This window comes from Stegostoma tigrinum, chromosome 10 (genome assembly GCF_030684315.1).
Source record: "Stegostoma tigrinum isolate sSteTig4 chromosome 10, sSteTig4.hap1, whole genome shotgun sequence".
In the NCBI taxonomy this organism is placed as follows: domain Eukaryota; kingdom Metazoa; phylum Chordata; class Chondrichthyes; order Orectolobiformes; family Stegostomatidae; genus Stegostoma; species Stegostoma tigrinum.
In genome coordinates this window covers 3,545,423-3,553,361 of record NC_081363.1, presented here as the reverse complement: position 1 = coordinate 3,553,361, position 7,939 = coordinate 3,545,423, and positions in this window count along the sequence as shown.

Below are 7,939 nucleotides of genomic sequence, written 5' to 3'. Positions count from 1 at the left end.
ATTCACCTTATCCGTGCTCCTCATGATTTTACAAACCTCTATAAGGTCATCCCTTAGTCTCCAATGCTCCAGCAAAAATAGCCCCAGCCTATTCAGCCTCTAACTATAGCTCAAACCCTCCAACCCCAGCAATATCCTTGTAAATCTTTTCTAATTTAACAACATTTCCCTTTAGCAAGGTGCCAGAATTGAATGCAGAACTCTAAAAGTGGCATCATCGACGTCCTGTACAGCCACAACATGACCCTCTCAGCTCTGATACTCAATGCACTGCCTAATAAAGACAAGCGTACCAAACATTGCCTTCACCATCCTGTCTACCTGCGATGCCACTTTCAATGAACTACAAACGTGCATCACTAGGTCCCAGAGTCCAGCAACATGCCCCACAAACATACCACCTACTGTGTGAGTCCTGCCCTGGTTTGCCTTACCAAAATGCAGCACCTCACATTTATCTAAACTAAGCTCCATCTGCCACTCCTCAGCTCATTGGCCCAGCTGATCAAGATCTCTTTGTGCTCTAAGGTAACATTCTTCACTGTCCACTATCCCAATAATTTGGTTTCATCCACAATCTCTAGGACCGTAGTGACTTTATTTTGTTTCTCTTTTTATATCCAGATGTGCTCTTAAACACAACTGAACATCTTTCCTTCCACCAAATCACCGTGACCCACTTTGTGTTTTTAACTATTAACCACCAGCTGTAAATCACCTGTGTCCTCTTTTTGACCAAAACTCAATAGGGGCAATGCAGATCACAAAATCTGGTGACTTAACGATGCTAAGATCCAGATTGTTATGCTAATAATTATCTGAGCATAGAGGGCACCTGCAATATTAAGGTAGTAACAGGAGCTGGGAGACTGAGGAAGTTAAACTCTTTCCACACATGAAGGTGTTTTACATAGAACATAGAACATAGAACAGTACAGCACAGAACAGGCCCTTCAGCCCACAATGTTGTGCCGACCATTGATCCTCATGTATGCACCCTCAAATTTCTGTGACCATATACATGTTTTATGGCACCAACCTGACCTTGGAGCTAAACAGACTTGTTTCAGTGTCTGAGGCGTCGCGAATGGTGCTGAACTTTGTGCAATCATCAGCGAACATCCCCACTTCTGACCTGATGATGAAGGGAAGCTCATTGATGAAGCAGCTGAAGTTGGTTGGGCCGAGGACAGTGCCCTGAGGAACTCCTGCAGAGATGTCCTGGAGCTGAGGTGACTGACCTCCAACAACCACAACCAGCTTCTTATGTGTCAGGCATGACTCCAAACTGTGGAGAGTTTTCCCCCTCATTCCTCTTGATTCCAATTTCGACAGGGCTCCTTGATGCCACACTTGGTTGACACAGTTTTGATATCAAGGGCTGTCACTCTCAGCTCTTCTTGAGTTCAGCTGTTTTGTCCATGTTGGAACAACACTGAGCTTTTACTCAGGATAGTCTGGTAGAAATTCCCTGGGGGATACCTTTTCATTTCAGGGGGCTAACTTTTTGTTATCATAGTCTGGGTATGTCATTCTTATTAACTTATTCATCTGACTTATTCATACACCTCCAGGGTAACATGACTCTGTATGAGTTCTGATTTATTTTGAAGTTTAGATAGGTACAAACACAACAGATTGCAATAATACATTACATATGTTAAATACTTCAACTTGGAGTCTATAATCATTGAATCCCTACAGTGTAGAAGCAGGACATTTGGCACATTGAGTCCACACTGACCCTCCAAGGAGTATTCCTCCCAGTCCCACACCATCCCTGTCACCCTGCATTTCTCATGGCTAACCCTCACATCCCTGAACACTATGGGTAATTTAGCACGTACAATCCACCTTAACCCACACATCCCTGGGCACTATGGGTAATTTAGCACGGACAATCCACCTTAACCCACACATCCCTGGGCACTATGGGTAATTTAGCATGGACAATCCACCTTAACCCACACATCCCTGGGCACTATGGGACAATTTAGCATGGACAATCCACCTTAACCCACACATCCCTGGGCACTATGGGACAATTTAGCACGGCCAACCCACCCTAACCCGCACATCCCTGGTCACTATGGGACAATTTAGCACGGCCAACCCACCCTAACCCACACATCCCTGGGCACTATGGGACAATTTAGCACGGCCAATCCACCCTAACCCACACATCCCTGGGCACTATGGGTAATTTAGCACGGAAATCTACCCTAACCCACACATCCCTGGTCACTATGGGCAATTTAGCACGGCCAATCCGCCCTAACCCGCACATCCCTGGACACTATGGGACAATTTAGCACGGCCAACCCACCCTAACCCGCATATCCCTGGGCACTACGGGACAATTTAGCACGGCCAATCCACCCTAACCTGCACATCCCTGGTCACTATGGGCAATTTAGCACGGCCAATCCACCCTAACCCACACATCCCTGGGCACTATGGGTAATTTAGCACGGCCAATCCACCTTAACCCACACATCCCTGGGCACTATGGGTAATTTAGCACGGAAATCTACCCTAACCCGCACATCCCTGGGCACTATGGGCAATTTAGCACGGCCAATCCACCCTAACCTGCACATCCTTGGGCACTATGGGTAATTTATCACGGCCAATCCACCTTAACCCACACATCCCTGGGCACTATGGGTAATTTAGCATGGAGAATCCACATTAACCTGCACACCCCTGGGCACTATGGATAATATAGCACGGCCAATCCACCCTAACCTGCACATCCCAGGTCACTCTGGGTAATTTAGCACGGCCAATCCACCCTAACCTGCACATCCCTGAACACTATGGGACAATTCAGCACGGCCAATCCGCACTAACCTCCACATCCCTGGGAACTATGGGTAATTTAGCACGGCCAATCCACCCTAACCTACACATCCCTGGGCACTATGGATAATTTAGCACGGCCAATGCACCTTAACCTACACATCCCTGGGCACTATGGATAATTTAGCATGGCTAATCCACCCTAACCCATACATCCCTGGTCACTATGGGTAATTTAGCACAGCCAATTCACCCGAACCCACACATCCCTGGTCATTATGGGTAATTTATCACTGCCAATCCACCCTAACCTGCACATCCCAGAACACTATGGGCAATTTAGCACGGCCAATCCACCCTAACCCACACATCACTGGTCTCTATGGGCATTTTAGCACGGCCAATCCACCCTAACCCACACATCCCTGGGCACTATGGGTAATTTAGCATGGCCAATCTACTCTAACCTGCACATCCCTGGGCTTGATGGGCAATTTAGCACGGCCAATCCACCCTAACCTGCAAATCCCTGGGCACTATGGGCAATTTAGCACGGCCAATCCACCCTAACCCACACATCCCTGGTCTCTATGGGCATTTTAGCACGGCCAATCCACCCTAACCCACACATCCCTGGGCACTATGGGTAATTTAGCACGGCCAATCTACTCTAACCTGCACATCCCTGGGCTTGATGGGCAATTTAGCACGGCCAATCCACCCTAACCTGCACATCCCTGGGCACTACGGGACAATTTAGCACGGCCATACCACCCTAACCTGCACATCCCTGGGCACTATGGGACAAGTTAGCACGGCCAACCCACCCTAACCTGCAAACCATTGAACCTTGGATACATAAGGACACATTCATTAAACTGTCTGTACTCCATATTAATTTTCATTTCACCAAAATAAATAGTTATTGTGTACCTCATGTTAAAGTGATGTAACATTAGTGCTGATGTTCCAAGAGTTATGATGACTGTCACTGGGCAAGATATAATTTGTAAATAGCTTCCTAAAAACCTTCATAAAAATTGAGTGCAGGATGTAGTCTGTCAGCAGGGTAAACAATGCACAGACAAGCTGCCTCTTTGTACCTTGTGTCTCAATACATCAAAATATTCAACTTCTCTGCTCCCCTGACTGCCTCCTTATTCCCGCCTGACCTCTCCTTTCAGTCTGCTGATCATTTGAGTAGTTTTCTATTTATCTTTCACATGAAGGGTCACATACTGGGTCAGTATTTCTTGCCCGTCCCTAGTTGCCCCTTGAGAAGGTGGGGGTGAGCTGCCTTTCTGAACCACTGCAGTCCATGTGCTTAGATCCACAATGCCCTGAGCAAGGGAATTGCAGGATTTTAATGCAATGACAGTGAAGTTACGGTTATATATTTTCAAGTCAGGATGGTGAGTGACTTGGAGGGGAACTGGCGGGGGCAGTGTTCCCACATATCTGCTGCTCTTGTCCTTCCAGATGGAAGTGGTCGTGGGTTTGGAAGGTGCTGCCTGAGGATCTTTGGTGAATTTCTGCAGTGCATCTTGTAGATGGTACACACTGCTGTTACTGAATGTTGGTGGTGGGGAGAGTGGGATGTTTGTGGATGTGATGCCAATCAAGCGGCTGCTTTGTCCTGGATGGTGTCGAGCTTCTTGAGTGTTGTTGGGGCTGTACCCATCCAGGCAAGTGGGGAGTATTCCATCACACTCCTGACTTGTGCCTTGTAGAGGGTGTGCAGGCTTTGGGGAGTCAGGAGGTGAGTTACTTGCTGCAGGATTCCCAGCTTCTGGCCTGCTGTTGTAGCCCCTGTGCTCATGTGGCAAATTCAGTTGAGTTCCTGGTCAGTGGTGACCCCCAGGATGTTGAGAGAGTCAGAGAGGAATACAGTATGGAAACAGGCCCTTCGTCCCAAACTGCTCCATGCTGACCATGGTGCCCACTCAACTAATTCCAATTGCCTGCATTTGGTCCACATCCCTCTAAACCCCACCCATCCAATTAGCTATCCAAATGTTTTTTAAATATTGATATTATACCTGCCTCAACAACTTTGTCTGGCAGCCCATTACATATATGCATCAGTCTCTGTGTGAAGAAGTTGCTTCTCAGGTCCTTCTTAAATCTTTCCCCTCTCACCTTAAACCTATGCCCTCCAGTTTTCAATTCCCCATCCCTGGGAAAAAGACTATGTGCATCCATCCTATCTGTGCCCCTCTTGATTCTATACACCTCAATAAGGTCACGCCTCATTGTCCTATGTTCCAAGGAATAAAGTCTTATCCTTGCCAACTTCTCCCTATAACTCCAGTCTACTAGTCCTGGCAACATCCTCATAAATCTTCGTTGCACACTTTCCAGTTTAACAATATCTTTCCTATAACAGGGCGACCAAAACTGTGCACAATGACAGCAGATTTGACAACAGTAACACCATTGAATGTTATGAGATGATAGCTAGGTTGTCTTTTATTGGAGATGGGGGAGATGTAGCCCTGATAGCAAAGGAAGACAGACTGATATTAGTGAGGCGCACTCTTTGTGGTTGAATCGGTTTAGCTGGAGATTAGGAACACCAGGAATCACAAGCCCCTGACTGTATTTATACCAAAGGGAGAAACAAGAAGAACTATCACTGCAAAGTCAACATGAACATTGCCTGCCCTGGTCTTCAGTTCCTACTGCTTTTAAATCTCTGTGCTCTCATTCAGCTTTTGTCTTTTAAAAAAGCCACCTCCATTAGCTTTGCAACTCCAAATTTAACCACCCTGCCTGCGGTCTCTTTTCGGTTCTACACTTTTCCATCACCAGGTTTGATTTTGAATCCTCAAACTCCTCTTCGGTGATAGACGAGTTCAGGGTTCTGAATGGTGTCGTATTGTAGGCAATCAAAGCTGAGAAAGGCTGGCTTCAGGATGACGGTGTTGGCCGTAGTGTCTCAGTGGTTGGTCCTCATAAGGTTGTGAGTTCAAGTACCACCTCTCTCCCTCCTCAAAAGGGTCAAGAATGTAATCTGGCTCAGCAGTGCCCGTGCCAGGACTGAGGGAGTGCAGCACTGCCATGGGGTGCCACCCTTCAGATGAGACATTAAACAAATGCCCAGTCTGTGCCGCTGATGAATAAATATCATCTGAGGGTGTAACAGTGGAGATGGGTGACAATAAACAGCAGCCTTTCCTGACTTTTTCAGGAAGTTAGCTGGTGAAATTACTTCAGTCTGTGAGCCAATGGGTTTGAATGAGCAGCTGAGGATTCATAACAGCTATTATAGATCTCACTGACAAATTACATTTAATTCTGAAATCCGAGCCTGCCTTACAACAATAGCTGTTCCAGCTACAGTGCCATCTTGCAATCAGGTATTCTATTATCTCTTTAGAGAATTACATCTCTCCAGTAATGGGCAAAATATAGAGAGAGAGGCCACTCATCCCTTTCAATGTGAATCATTTATTGTCACTTGCTTTTCACAGTGAAATAATACGGTAAAATACTGTGAAAAGCCTCCACTGTCGCCACAATCTGGCACCATTTTGAATAGTTTAAGAATTAAGAGAGTTAAAAGGTGTAATGAGAGGAAGAGAAAGCAAAGGGAGTCTGTCTTCATTCCGCTGTCCCTGCCATGAGTCCTGAGCTGGATCACAGCCACACTTGCACTGACCCCCCTCCACCGCCTCACCGCCATCTACGTGGGACCCATCAATATAGGAGTCACCTCTCTACAGGCACCATCTCCTCGCCCTGGGTCCACCTCACCACTGCCAAGCCCCATGCTGAACCCACACTTGCCCCACAACCAGGACTCCCTGCCTCCCTTCCCTCTACCTCCTGGTTTCACACTGTAGAGATTCTAATTTTTTGTTTATTTGCCCTCATGAGGCCAGAAGCAAGAATACCAAAGTTCAAAGCTCAAGGTTGCCTGGAGGTTGGTGTTGGGGGTGGGGGGCAGTGGGAAATAACAATTATCCTCCAATGACAAAATGATGCTGATGGGCTGGCATTTCCTCTCTGGTGGATCGAGGAAATGGGCCTTTGGCCCCACTCTTTGTTTAGTTGCAGTGAGGCACAGTGCCTGGGCGTGTTCCTTTCTCCTGCAGAGGACAACCCCACACGTCTGAGTAAATACTTCGACATATTTGTGCCTGGCCTGTTGCTGCAGGATCAAACACCCTGACAGCATGGACCCAGGATAAAAGCTCACATTTGGTCGTACAGAGCCTGAGATTTGCCGAATAAGGATTTCATTGATTAGAAACTAGACTCTGATTGATAGAGGCCTAGCCATTGGAGAATGCACACAATTAGGTGATAACTGACAGTTAACTGCTAAGCTTTGTTTAAATTTAAACCAGGCAGATTGACTCTGATTGGCCAAGGGAGTTCATTGGCGGCAGATTTCTTTGCCAGGGTTATCTGTTGGATATTCTAGTTTTCTTCAGCCTTCTTTCACTGATCAATACTCACTTTGGTGTTCCTACAATTTCTACACTCCAACACTGTCTTTGTTGACAATCTCATAAATGAAGCCCAAGCCATTTGTTAATTAAGCAAACTTATGCTGAAATAGGGCACCTCACAGCCATCCTGTAAGAAGATGCTTCCCCTGTTCTGATCGGATCGAGACATCATTCAAACTTATGAATGGTTCCAAGAACACCAGCTCCAGTGCCAAAAGGGAGCCAGTTTATCTGCAATTGATGGTAGTCTAAAGTTGAGCAACAGGTAAAGCTCGTTGTTTTATGCAGGTCACCTCCAGCAGCAACATGAGGGGTGCGACAAATCCACAACATGCAGAACCATAGTAGTTTACAAAATGCCATGCAATGACTGCCACAAACATTACATCGGACAGACAGGAAGGAAACTAGGCACCAGAATACACAAGCATCAGCTGGCAGCAAAACAGCGTGATGTACTCTCCTTAATATCTGTATATTCAGACAATGGAGGCCATAAATTAAACTGGGACACGGTAACCCTAGTAGCCCGAGCCAAACAGACACGCATGGGAATTCCTAGAGACATGGTTCTTAACCCGTAATGTAATCAACAAACATATAGAATAGGAGCCCACATACAAACCCACACAGAACAAAACCGGAAATGAGAGTACTCCCCATAACAGACCGGACAATAT